The 14,245-nt window shown below is 38.6% G+C and overlaps 1 long non-coding RNA gene across 1 annotated transcript; it reads right to left on the minus strand.

Moving 5' to 3' along the window:
* Window positions 1-735: 735 nt before the first annotated feature.
* Window positions 736-1,531, minus strand: LOC119263997. The gene is made up of 3 exons (XR_005130691.1): window positions 1,489-1,531; window positions 1,212-1,252; window positions 736-821 (listed from the first exon to the last, which is right to left on the minus strand). It is a non-coding gene; the product is annotated as an uncharacterized LOC119263997 (long non-coding RNA).
* Between the last annotated feature and the right edge of the window lie 12,714 nt (window positions 1,532-14,245).

The raw sequence follows: 14,245 nt of genomic DNA on the forward strand, positions 1-14,245 counted from the left end.
GTTCTTCTTGGACTTGTGAGAACATAAAAGCCTGATGCCTGGGACCACTTAAACAGGTGGAATAAGGTGTCCTCCTGCTTGCTTGGGTTAAAAACCTACAGCAACGTTAACCCTTTGTGGATAAGACTGGACAGACCTGGTCTACACTTTAATAGGATTATTTTAATTATCTGGCAAGACTCAACTGTCGCAGATCTACTCCGGTTGACTTTTATTTGGATGTAGGCTCTAGCAAGCGGAATCTGATTGGTTGGTGTTGGGGGTAAGATTCTGGTAGACTGAATCAAATTGGTTGGTCTTGGGGTTTAGGAACTGAATCTGACTAGTTGGATTTAAGTTCTGGCAGGCTGAATCTGATTGGTTGGTGTTGGGGTTTAGCCTCTGATAGACCAATTCTGATTGGTTGGTTTTGGGTTCAGGCTCTGGTAGACTGAATCTGATTGGTTTATGTTGGGGATTAAGCTCTGATAGACTGAATCTTTTTATTTGGTTTTGGGGTCCAGGCTCTGGTAGACAGAATCTGATTGGTTGGTGTTTGGGTTTAGGCTCTGGTAGACTGAATCTGATTGGTTTATGTTGGGGATTAAGCTCTGGTAGACTGAATCTTTTTATTTGGTTTTGGGGTCCAGGCTCTGGTAGACAGAATCTGATTGGTTGGTGTTTGGGTTTAGGCTCTGGTAGACTGAATCTGATTGGTTGGTGTTGGGGTTCAGGCTCTGGTAGACTGAATCTGATTGGTTGGTGTTGGGGTTCAGGCTCTGGTAGACTGGACCCATGCTGATGTTCTGTTTTTCAAGAGGATCTTCATAATCACCATTGGCCTGCAACCAAAGTAACATACACAGGAGAAAATAACTCGCACTTTAGTCATCACATCACATTCATTCATTCATGCAGAATAATTCCTAATGTGTCCATGACTTGTTTGCTAAATTTCCTTCGGGATCAATAAAGTATCTATCTATCTATCTATCTATCTATCTATCTATCTATCTATCTATCTATCTATCTATCTATCTATCTATCTATCTATCTATGACATCAAGACTTCCCAACTCTGACTCTGAATGTCTACTGCTTTGGAGATTTAATGTTAACCACATCTGGCTCTTGGCCTTATAGAATGCTACTGACTTAAGCTGTTACAGTTTAAAACAGTTCATATTTGGTTATAATGGGAAACAGTTTTAAGACTTTGTTTTTTCACTCACTTTGTTCTGTGATCTTCTCTCAGTGTTTGTAGATACAGACCCTGCTAAATCAATTCAAGATGGTAATCAAAAAGCTGTTTTCCACAAGACTGGTAGATTTAATTTGGAATAGAGGAAATCTTTCATAACTTAGATGTAATTTATGTTCTTATTAAAGTATTACATTCATATCAAATCTACTTTAATGAGCACAGTTTTCCAGGTCTGAAATAGAGCCTGAACTTGGACTGATACATACAGTAATTATGAACTGTGTCTATGGTTGTGTGTTAAGTACCTCGTGTCCTGTTGTGGATCAGTTTGTAGATCAGTGCTGATTCTCCAGTCACTACAATCAGCAGCAGAGCCACGCAGACACTCAACGTGATGAGCAAACCTGAGCAATCTGTAGAAAAGCGAAAGAGATGAAACATAACGGTTACATTAAGAACACATTCAAAGCACTTTCAGGAAGACAAAGAATAAAAGACTTCAGAAAAATCTACAACACACACATGAAAAATGGTAAAACTTCACGTTAAGGTCCTTCAGTGACATAGTAACAATGCACCAATGACTGGATGAATATAGCAATTATCAGATATGAATGTGTTCTGTTTTATTACAAATGAAGGAACGTGAGAAAGAATTGGTTGGTTCTGCAAAGTTCACATCAGATAAAATACATTTACTGAATGAACAGACAGATTAAATAAAACTGTAACTAAAATTCATTAATACAGTGACTAAGATGAACTAATATAGTGACTAAGGTTATCTATATTTATTTGGGCAATGCTCTTATCCAGAGTGACTTACAATTTGGTCTTATTTAACAGGCATTAGGAGTCTTTCCCAAGGACTCATTGTTATAGCGTGGGGTGCTGGCCTAGGCAGAGATCAAACCCTACTTTATAATACATTAACTTTTATGTCAATTGATATAATCATTAATATGAACTAATATGGTAACTAGAAGCTGATATATAGAAACTGATATAACTTATATTAACTGATGTCTTAACTTGATTGACTGATATAAAGGAAAACTATAAAATAATTTGAATATTAATTTAAAACGTTTACATTAAAATTGAAAATAATTTAAATAATAAATTATTTCCACTATATATATATACATAGTTAGTTATTACTAGTGAATAATATTTATTTTTTCAGCTAACCTTATAGTTAAAATATTAAGTAAAACTAGTTATAGAAGTTAAACTTAAAATAGTTAAAGGTTGATATTACAGTTAACATGTAAGTTAATCTGAGTTACTGTGTTAATCATAGTTAGTATATTGCTTAGTCTTGTTTACTTTATTAGTTAATATTAGTTCTATTAATATTATGTCTGTTCATTCTGTAAATGTATTTTATCTGATGTGAACTCCTGCAGGAACAACCAATTCCTTCCCATATTTCCTTCATTAGTAATAAAGCCTTAGACATTATTCATTACTGTTAAATGCTATATTCATTAATGAGTTGTTGGTGCATTGTTACTGGGTTACCAAGGAACCTTAATGTAAAGTTATCCAAAATGTACATGCACTCACACACACAACACATTTTAAAATGCTTTGAAAAGTCTATATTGCTGTGTTGTAACATCTCACCAGACTGATGCCTGATTTCTGTCTTTTCTGTTGTTGGTTTCATTTAGAAAAACAGAAAAAAGAGGGGTGTGAAATACATATTTCCACATTTCCATAATATTTAAGTTAAAATAATTGTATATCACAAAGTTAAAACATTTCTGAGAATTATCAAAGCAATCTTACCTGTAAATAAGACCATTATTATTATTATTATTATTATTATTATTATTATTATTATTGTTATTATTATTATTATTATCAGAAAAAAGCAGAAATGGTTAATATCAAACACAAACTGTTGCTGTTTTAATGTCTTTACAGTTGACAATAAGAGAACCTACCTTTAAGGCTGAGTCTGATGTTGATGGACTGTTTGTTGTTGATTGAACATCTGTATGTTCCCTGGTCTTGTTCAGTCAGGTTGGAGATCAGTAGAGAGAGATTTGCTGGAAGGTTCTTATTAAACATCTGCCTGTGTAGTTTGCCGTCTCATTGGATACCTCAGTCCCTCCTGAGTCTACATGCTCCCATTTCACATTTACAGGTTTGGTGTGTTGGTCAGAGCAGGAGCAGGACAGGAGAACAGACTCTCCTGGATGTCTTTCTCCTGAGTCTCTGACAGTTTGCAGTCTGCAGGAACATAAAGCAGCACAGTGTTTCTGTTCTGTTTATTACTATTACATTGTGTGTTTTTATGTGATCGACAGTGATTGAGAAGTTTTATTATTATTTTTATTATTATCTGTAAAATTACACCTTGATCTGCAAAATTCACAGATCTATTATTACAGATTTCAACGCTGGCCAAGTTAGCTTCTTTTATTGATCTAATTGGCCAGTGACTTAAGAGCTTTACACATTGAAAATGTTGCAAAAACCAGTCAAAATATCAAATAGATTTTTTGCTACTCTAAATCATGAGTGGCTGAATGTAACTGCACTGCCAAGGAAGTGTTGTTAAGGATGTGACTAAGAAGGCAAAGTTAGCTTGGCTGTATCACTAACAAGACTAGCTACCTTAGTTAATGTTAACTTGGTCCAAAACAATGAAAATATATTTTTCTGACAAATAACCTACTGGCACACTGAGGAGAAAAAACCTCATCAGCATTCAACTCGATGTTTGGTAGCTCTGTTAGCTTATCAGCTCATCTGAAGAGGCAGCCTCATTAACTATTCCAACATGACAACCTACCTCATTTCCCTGTTTTTTATTTATTTATTGCACTCTATTCAGTTTTGACAATCATCCATTTTAATCTCACACATCAGGCCAACATACATGAGATTTTAAGAAGGATTCTCTACGTCCACAGGGGGGTCCAAAGTTTCCAGAATTTATCCATTTGGTGACGTAGATCGTAGGTCAGTTTTTCCAGAGGAAGCAGAGTTGTAGCTTGGGAAAGCCACTGCTCAACAGATGGTGGAGAGGAGCCGGCCCATCGAATTAGGATACATATTTTTGCCAGAAATGAAAACATTAGAAACAAAAATTTGCTATCAGTATCAAAAATACGCTCCGCTCCTGTTCCCGAAAGAGACAGGGCAGGGGACTTCTGAAATCGCGTTTGAAAGATTTTTTCTACCGTCATATGTACTCTTTTCCAGAAAATGCCATTTTTTTACACTGCCAAAAAGCATGAAAAAAAGTCCTTTTTTAGTTACCATTTAAAAGTTAGATCTGTCTGGAAGCATCTTCTGCAAGGTGTAAAGTTTATCCTATTCATACATTTAAAATGAAGATTGTGAACACCAGAACAATGGGGACACAGATCTTTACAAATATTGCACCAGTCCTCTTCTGTGATTGGTTGGCCTAAGTCCTTCTCCCAAACTCCTCTCAGACTGTCTGATGATGGTTTAACATGCTTTAGCAAAATGCCATGGATTAGTGAAATCAACCCTCTAGCCTGGTCTTTCTTAACTAGCAACCCTTCAAGGTCAGTTAATTCCTTTCTTAATCTCCCATCCTTAATGGCTGAGGTGACCAGGTGATGAACCTGAAGATATTTGAAAAAGTCTGACCTGGGTAACTCGTATTCTTCTTGCAGTTGTGTGAACAATTTGAGCAAACTACCAGAAAACATGTTACAAATGTTTTTGATCCCTCTGTCAAGCCAAGCTGAGAGTCCAGAGTTATTCAGCTCAGAAGGTAAATCTGGGTTGTGGGCCAGGGGGCACAATGGTGAAAGACGGTAAGCAATCAGGAGGAATAGGGCTACATGCTTCAATTTCCATAGAGACCCAGCGAGAGTCCAGCCCATTTGTACACCAGCTGATCATATGCTTAATTTGAGATGACTAACTATAAAATTGCGTATTAGGCACACAAGCATCCCCTTCCTCCTTCGCTCTCATATCTCTGGAGAATTTACGTCTTGGCCTTTTATTATTCCATACAAATTTTGAAAAAAGAATTCTCTAAATCGTTGAAGAGCATTGTGCATGAATTGCAAGGGATTGACTGAAATAAATAAAGTAAGCGAGGGAGGATATTCATTCTTATAACATTCACCCTGCCAAATAAGGAAAAAGGAAGTAAGTTCCATAATTTAAGATCCCGTTTTATATTATGGATAAGTGGAAAATGATTTTTGTCAATAAGATTATTGTGGTCTGAACTAATATGAGTACGTAAGTATTTAAAACCCTCTAGTGCTAATTGAAAGGGGGATGTGTCACGCCTTGGGCGTGAAGAAGCGAACACTAAGTTTTACATTAGTGATATGAACTTCCTGTTTGTGGCACATTAGTTTATGGGAGGGGGAAAACTTTTCAAGATGGGTGGTGACCATGGAGGCCATTTTGAAGTTTTTTTCAATGGGAAGAGCGTCATGTGACCCATCAAAGTTACTGAGAATTTCACAAGAAAAAAAATGTGCTTGGTTTTAATGTAACTTTATTCTTTCATGAGTTTCCAATCCACTTTCCCTGAGTTTTTCCAGCAAAATGGTGCACCACCACATTATGGGTGTCAGGTCCGAGCATTCCTAGATGAACAGTTTCCTGGAAAGTGGATTGGTTGTCGTGGGCTAAACTAAAGCTTGATCCAAAATGGCCAACTTCAAAATGATCGCCATGGTCACCACCCCTCTTGAAAAGTTTTCCCCCTCCCATAAACTAATGAGCCACAAACAGGAAGTTCATATCACCAACCATTCCCATTTTATTTGGGTGTATCCATATAAATGGCCCACTCTGTATTTCTACTGTAATAAATCATTATGATTAAAGAAACAAACTAAACACTGACATCTACTTTTTAACTGCAACCTTTGATAAAGCACTCAAGAGCATAACTAAATACATTTAATATGAATCAGAGCCTAAATAAAGTCTAAATATCCTTAAACTGTCATAAGTTGTAACACAATAATATGTTTAGTATACATTACAGTGTGTTTATGTCAGACAGATATATTAAATACACTTTTGAAATGTAAACTTTAATGCAAAGTCTTTTTGTGGTCACTGCTTGGAACATTGTTGCAGCTGCCTCGAGCTGTTAGGAACTGATGTGTTGATCTTCATTAGTGATGCATGATAACAGCAGCAATGCTGTACAATGTGAACTAAACAGGGCTCAAGATTTATTTACACGCTGTATCATGACTACCATAAATAAAGACGTATGGAGGGCTCAGTTCAAGCCTCTGACCAAATTAAAACCTAGTTATCAATTCTGATCAGTCATAACACAGCAGGTGAGCATATCACACAGTAAAATCTGAAAACTATCAGTTTTAACAGAAACAGTGTTTCTGTAGTAATACAGTAAGTTTAAGAACAGACTCTCCTGAAGATCTGGAGAACGATCTCTCACTGTAACTCAGCACCTCACAGCCTGCAGACCCACAAATACAGACACACACATCACCACCATCTCAACACCAACAGCACAGTAACCAGTTCTCTCAGTGGTCTTTACCACTGTTACCCCCTCTGTTCACATCAGCTGGATGTGATTCTGTCACACCGTCTCTCGTTTAGTGTTATTTAATTGGCTGGTTTGATGAAGTTTATCAGTCAGGGTTCTGCTTCGTTCCTGTCATTATAATTCAGCCTCAAAGCTTTTATTGATCTAACATCACAGTAATGATGGAAGCTTGGCTGCATTAAAAAACATATTTTTGTAATATTTCTGTATCAGACAGACGGGTAACACTTTACATTAAGGGTTAATTATTAACTGTTATTACTCATTATTAAAATATCAGTGCTTAGTTTATTTCATTTCAGTAGTTACAGTTTCAGTTTCCTTTATTAAATTAAAAAGATTTACAATATCTGCCCTGCGATGGACGGGCGATCTGTCCAGGGTGTGTCCTGCCTTCTGCCCGATGACTGCTGGGATAGGCTCCAGCACCCCCCGCGATCCTGACGGAGAAGCGGCTTAGAAAATGGATGGATGGATGGATTTACAATATGACAAATTAAGAAGATCCAATTCATACAAGTTCATACAAGCTCAACTATTTAAAATACATTCAGAGAAATACAAAAGCACATCATTTATCACAAACACAGAACTGAATGCTGAAAAATTACACTCACACAATTACACAACACTTCTGCATCCAACTGACATTCATTTCAAATACATATATTCATTAAACATGCGTACATAACATTCAGAGAACCAGTATTACAGTAAATAAGCACATCATGACTTATGCAAAGACTGAAATGTAACTTAAGCTCTAGCAAGAAACACATTAATTATGAAATAAAGTTATTTTTAAATAAGTTCACCAAATATTCTTGAAAGCAATAATCTATATCTTAACTTGATTTAATGCATAGATAAAGTTTACAGAACTGAAGTTGAGTTAAACAGGTTTCTTCAGATTTCCTAACATGGATTAGAATGAAAAGGCAGTGTCTAATATTTTCATCATGATCATCGCAAAATATAACTGCAATTTATTGCTGCAGTATTTTGAAGGGTTTAGACACATGAATCTGGGTTTAGCTCTGTAAGTATTGGGATTTCAGCTCTGGTTGGGATTTCAGCTCTGGTTGGGATTTCAGCTCTGGTAAACTGAATCTGATTGGTTGGTGTTGGGGTTTAGGCTCTGGTAGACTGAATCTGATTGGTTGGTGTTGGGGTTTAGGCTCTGGTAAACTGAATCTGATTGGCTGGTGTTTGGGTTTAGGCTCTGGTAGACTGAATCTGATTGGTTTATGTTTGGGTTTAGGCTCTGATAAACTTAATCTGATTGGATGGTGTTGGGGTTTAGGCTCATGTAGACTGGCTCATCTGATCAGTTGGTGTTGGGGTTTAGGCTCTGGTAGACTGAATCTGATTGGCTGGTGTTTGGGTTTAGGCTCTGGTAAACTGAATCTGATTGGTTGGTGTTTGGGTTTAGGCTCTGGTAAACTGAATCTGATTGGCTGGTGTTTGGGTTTAGGCTCTGGTAAACTGAATCTGATTGGCTGGTGTTGGGGTTTAGGCTCTGGTAAACTGAATCTGATTGGTTGGTGTTGGGGTTTAGGCTCTGGTAGACTGAATCTGATTGGTTGGTGTTGGGGTTTAGGCTCTGGTAAACTGAATCTGATTGGCTGGTGTTTGGGTTTAGGCTCTGGTAGACTGAATCTGATTGGTTTATGTTTGGGTTTAGGCTCTGATAAACTTAATCTGATTGGATGGTGTTGGGGTTTAGGCTCATGTAGACTGGCTCATCTGATCAGTTGGTGTTGGGGTTTAGGCTCTGGTAGACTGAATCTGATTGGCTGGTGTTTGGGTTTAGGCTCTGGTAAACTGAATCTGATTGGTTGGTGTTTGGGTTTAGGCTCTGGTAAACTGAATCTGATTGGCTGGTGTTTGGGTTTAGGCTCTGGTAAACTGAATCTGATTGGCTGGTGTTGGGGTTTAGGCTCTGGTAAACTGAATCTGATTGGTTGGTGTTTGGGTTTAGGCTCTGGTAAACTGAATCTGATTGGCTGGTGTTTGGGTTTAGGCTCTGGTAAACTGAATCTGATTGGCTGGTGTTTGGGTTTAGGCTCTGGTAAACTGAATCTGATTGGTTGGTGTTTGGGTCCAGGCTCTGGTAGATTGCAGCCATGCTGATCTTGTTCCGGGCTCCAGAAGGATTATTTTCATAATCATCATCAGCCTGCAACCACAGTAAGAAACACAGGAGAAAAAAAACAAACCTTAGTCTTCACATTATGTTCATTTATTCATACAGAATAATTGCCAATGCCATCATTAAGCCAAAGGTTTCCATCTCTGGCCCTGAAGATCTACTGACATGGAGATTGTAGGATAAATACACTTGACTCTAATAATCAGATGCTACTAAAGTCCTTGGTTGTCTGGATCGTGTGTGTTAGATTATGGTTGTATCTAAACTTTTCAGGGGAGGATTTTACCAGAAACAGAGTTGGGAACCTCTATATTACACCTACAATAAACCAACTGGTTTAAATAAACCTCCATCTATCAGAACACCATCTATCAGACCTCCACTATACTGTAGAGTAGTTAATATATAAGCCTGGGCTTTTCGGTTAGAGGTTTCATTTGCCTTTTTGGATTGTTTTGGATTTGATCTGTGCCTGTTTTCTGACAATGAGCTTGGATCACGTTTCAAACAGTAAAAGTTTCAAACAGTAAAGTGTTCTTCATTATTGCAGCAGGGTTATGGGTTTTCACAGCCTTGCATTAAAGCCCACACACCTTACATGGCTTGGCAAACCTTGTATTTCAAAACCCAGAGTGCTTCATTGTTCTGCTGAACATGATCTGGGCAAGTCTTTAGTGCTGCACTATTACAGTTAAGCTTCAAGAACATTTAGACACCAACACTGAAAACGTTCAGGAATGTACAGATACCTGGTTTTCTGGTCGTTTGCCGCTTCCACGCTGGATTACAGTTGAGGATATTATGTCATCCTGAAGAAAGCCATGAGTTGGCACATGTTAGTAAAATAATAAACATTTTATTTTCAACTTCTAATAATAAATAATGTTTAGACCTGACATTTCCATACCTCGTTTCTTCTCTGTCTTGTTTCTTTTTCCTTACTCTTTTTTCTTCCTGTGGAATTTGAACATAAGCTGTGTAAAGGCTGCATATGTGTGGTACATTTTCCTGTGTGTGTTAGTGCATCCGCACTTATTCATACCTTTTCCATATTTACAGTAGATCCAAGCAGCTCCTCCCAGCAGTAAGAGCAGGATCAGTAAGAGCGCACAGACGATGATGATTAGCGTCCAGGATTCCAGTTTTACGGTTTCCCCAGTGTCTTCTGGAAATACAGCATGTTTGGGCTTGTTTACTTAAAAAAACAGGGTTGTGCTGTAATTTCACAGTAATTCTCTCGTTGAAAAGTGGAGAAAGTTGCAGAAAGTGCGGCTGTATACCGTATGTGTGTGAGAGGAGATACTTTAGCACGATGTGAATTTGATAAGAAAAAGGTATTGTAGGGCTTATTTTGCTTTGTGGAAAGAAAATAATAAAAGAGATGGAGAGATTTCCTTATGTAACTAAACCCTGTAATTACATTTGAAATAGTGCAGTCAGTGAATTTCTAACTTCTGTAACATGCAAATAATCAGCCTGCATATTTGGTATGAATGCTGAATTGTCGTACCTTTGATTTAGGAACACTATGTGTTGTACTGCATGGAGCTTGTGTGTAATTACTTATTTGTGGCAGAATATTTTAAATGAAATAATGAGTTATACTGTTGTAAGTACTATGTGAGGACCTATTCTCTCATTCATTATTCTTAAGGGTCTATCTCGAAAAACCTAAGTTTTTTAAAATAAAGGACTGTAAATATGTTCAAGGTTTATTCTTATTATTTCAGTACAATGTCAATTATTTCATAAAACATCTTATGTCAGGTTGCGAGAACCGACATAAGCACTTAATAAATGTTCAAGTAGTGCTTCATAAACAAATTATTCAGTGCTTATGAATGCGTAATGAAGTCCTTATGTAGGTAGCCTTCAAATAAAGTGTTACCAAACAATGTATAAAGGCTCTGAAATGATGGAACATTAATGTATTGAACCTGGTGCAGATATGCATACATGGTCACTCACAGTCATTCCATATAAACTGCATTTTGATGAACTATTTAAATATTAATATTTAGATAATGTAGGCTGTGATAGAACAGGATCTGCCAGACTAATACTTAATCTTATTGCTCTATTTGTCGTCTTACACAACACACACACACATTCTGTCTGTTTTAGCAACCCTTACTCCTAAATCTCTTTGTTTCAGTTACATGCTAGCTTGGATATTTTACACACTATCAGTTTAATCTCGTCACAACACTGAAAATATTGCTTTGATAAAAAGTAGGATTTTAGAAGAAATTATCTACATTTTTGCACTTTTTTGCACATTTCCACTGCACCAATAATTCATCTTGCACTGAACATGCTATTTTGGTTTACCCATACTCTTTGGATAGCTACAGCCTTGTGACAGTCTACACTATCCTCACTAGAGCTAGGTATGACAGACGGTGATTCCTCTTTCTAAACGCAAAGTGATGGTGAGGTACAGAAGAGTATTGGTGCAGGACTGGACTTCAGTCCTAGAAGGCAAGGTTTCCCAAAGAGATATCAGTAACATATGAAAAAGAAGGACAGGGGTACACAAAGGAGTCAGGGGAGGAGTATTCCCAGCCCGGTGCATGTGCTGGTTTCTCTACAGCTCCAGAGGGTCAGTCCAGGGTGTCCATGCTAATGTCAGTTCTTGGCCGGTTTGAATGAGGAATGAGAGGAGAAACTGTTTCAAGAGCTTTGGAATCTAAGAACCTCCCTTACAAGATACAGTCTAGCTGAAGCAAGCATTGAACAGGATGCATCAGCCACACCTGGAACACCAGGTTTCCTGAAATCTGATAACCACAGCCGTAGTGTACCCTCAAGTCCTTCAAGACCAGGTTACTCAAATTGCCCAGATGTCAGTGCAGGCAGAGTCCACTACACCTGAACGAAGAACCAGGGATGTATCAATCTGAGCCACTGACTCCAGTGTTCTGAGGAGAGGATATTGAGAACTACCTGCTTGGCTACCTGAGCGACTGGCAAAAACCTGGGCCTACAGACTGATGCCTTTGCTGACAGGCAAAGCATTAGAGGCTTACACAGGCATGGACGAAGAGCTTTCCATATTCATATCCAGGCCTGATTAAAGCTCTTCTGGAAAAGTTCAACATCGTTGCTGAGACCAACCATTGACAATTCAGAGGAACAGCAATACATGCAGGTGAAATGCCAAAAGAAACCTATCACTGAGTGAAAGTCCTTTATCGCCACTGTATGAAACCAGAGTCATGCAGCAAGGAGGAGATTGGACAGTTTACCAAGTGATGTTCACACCTGGGTCCAGGAGCATGAGCCAGCCAATGGACTAGAGGCTGCACAGGTAGCCCAACAGTACCTCAACTCTTGTTGTGGACCAGCCCAATCTTCAACAGCCTCACTCATGCAGTCACAGCAATCTTGCTCATTCAGAGAAAGGCCATGATAAACCAGATGTACCAGATGATGGGTGGAAGGACGCACAACCATGTTTGCTGGTGGGAAGAGAGACTGTGTCCAACAAGTCGTAGACACTGATGGACAGAACCTCCAGAGACTTTATGGAACTAACTATTGGTAAACGACCAACCTTTGCATAGCCATGGTGGACACAGGGAGTGCTATTTCATTGGCCAAAAGGGATTTTGTGCCAATTAGACTTACAAACGTTTAGGGTATACATGGTGATGTGAAAGTGTATCCTACTGCTGATATCACGCTTACAATTTCTGATAATGTTTCTTTTGTGCAAGTTGTTGCTGAGCTACCAAAAGACATTACATAGGGAATTGCAAGCAATTGCATCCATCCACATTTATTTGAGCAGGTGAAGAACAATAAGCATTGCTAAGCTGTAAGGATAGATACATTGTTGAGAAGGTCATCTTTCATTTACTAGATTCCTGTGATAATTGTTTGGTTGTACCTTCCAAGTGTAGGTCCCTCATTCTGCCCCTAGCACACACCATCACATGGGCAGACCTGTGTCAACAGAAAAGGTTACTTCAGGGTTAGCCATGAGTTTTACTGGCCTTCAATGTATGTAGGTGTCAAGAAGTATTGTAGTTCTTGTCCAGAATGTCAGAAAACCAGTTATAACCACCACTCAGACCAGAATATCAGTTCAGAATATCTAATATCTAAAAATTTGTGCCAGACACAGGGAAGGACTGGAACACATGGTTACCGTTTATTCTCTTTGTTTACCAAGAGGTACTGCAGGTGTCTGGATTTTCCTCTTTTGAACTTGTGTATGGATGGTCAGTATAAAGACCCCTGGACTGATTATGTCATCAATGGGAGGCCAAACCTTAGGATGGTCATACCCAGGGTACAGTTACATCTTGCAAATGAGAGACTGCCGGAAATCATACAGGGACAAGGCCTGTCTGCATCTGTAGAAAGCCCAAATAAAGCAGAAGAGTTGATATGACCTGAAGGCATGAATTAAAGTGTTCAAGCCAGGTCAGAAAGTCCTCCTACTACTTCCAACATCCACAAACAAACTTCTAGCTAAATGGCAAAGGCCATTTGAAGTTTTGACAAAGCACAGTCCTGTGATGTATGAGGTCCTCCGTCCTAAAAAGGTAAGAAGACACAGATTTATCATGTGAACCTCATCAAGGAGTGGAAGAAGTGAGGGGATCCATAGATGGCAGTGATGGTCCAGCATGTAGAAGGAAACACCAATCTGGAAGAGGCCTTACAGGGTTCCAGAGATTGGTGAAAACCCCTTAAGGCAAAGATCCATACAATGCTGGATTTGGGTGTCATAGATCCTTAAGGAAGTAAATGGTGCAGTCTGACTGTCAGTGTTCTAATGTATTGCTATCTTAGCCATAAGTTGCTACCATGGGAGTAAGGTATTCTAGAGTGGAGAAGGAAGCTCTTGTCATTAAGTGGGCCTTGGACAGTCTCCAGTATTGCCTGTTAGGTAGAGAATTCAAAGCACTAACATGGATGAATACTATGAAGGACTACAACTTGTGGATCACAAGGTGGTAATGTTTGTCTTCCATCTCCATCACAGGAAAGGAACTCGGAACGCCCTGGCAGATTTTCTTTCGCATTTGCCCCACTTTAGCAATCCAGGAGAGGTGATGTGATAGATCGGGTCTGCCAGACTAATACTTCATCTTATTTCTTTAGTTATTGTCTTACACACTACTCACACACATTCTGTCTCTGTTTTAGCAACCCTTACTCCTAAACAGCCTCCTTATTTCAGTTACATGCCAGCTTGGTTATTTTCCGCAGTATCAGTTTAATTTTGTCATACAACTGGGTTTGTTATTCAGAAGACAGATATTTCTAATACCACATGCAAAGGTTGATACAAGGCCGCAAAAGGGGTTACTCTCTCATTCCTTGAGCAGAGAGAGAGGGTGATATTGTG

The sequence above is a fragment of the Pygocentrus nattereri genome, chromosome 9 (genome assembly GCF_015220715.1).
Source record: "Pygocentrus nattereri isolate fPygNat1 chromosome 9, fPygNat1.pri, whole genome shotgun sequence".
Taxonomy (NCBI): domain Eukaryota; kingdom Metazoa; phylum Chordata; class Actinopteri; order Characiformes; family Serrasalmidae; genus Pygocentrus; species Pygocentrus nattereri.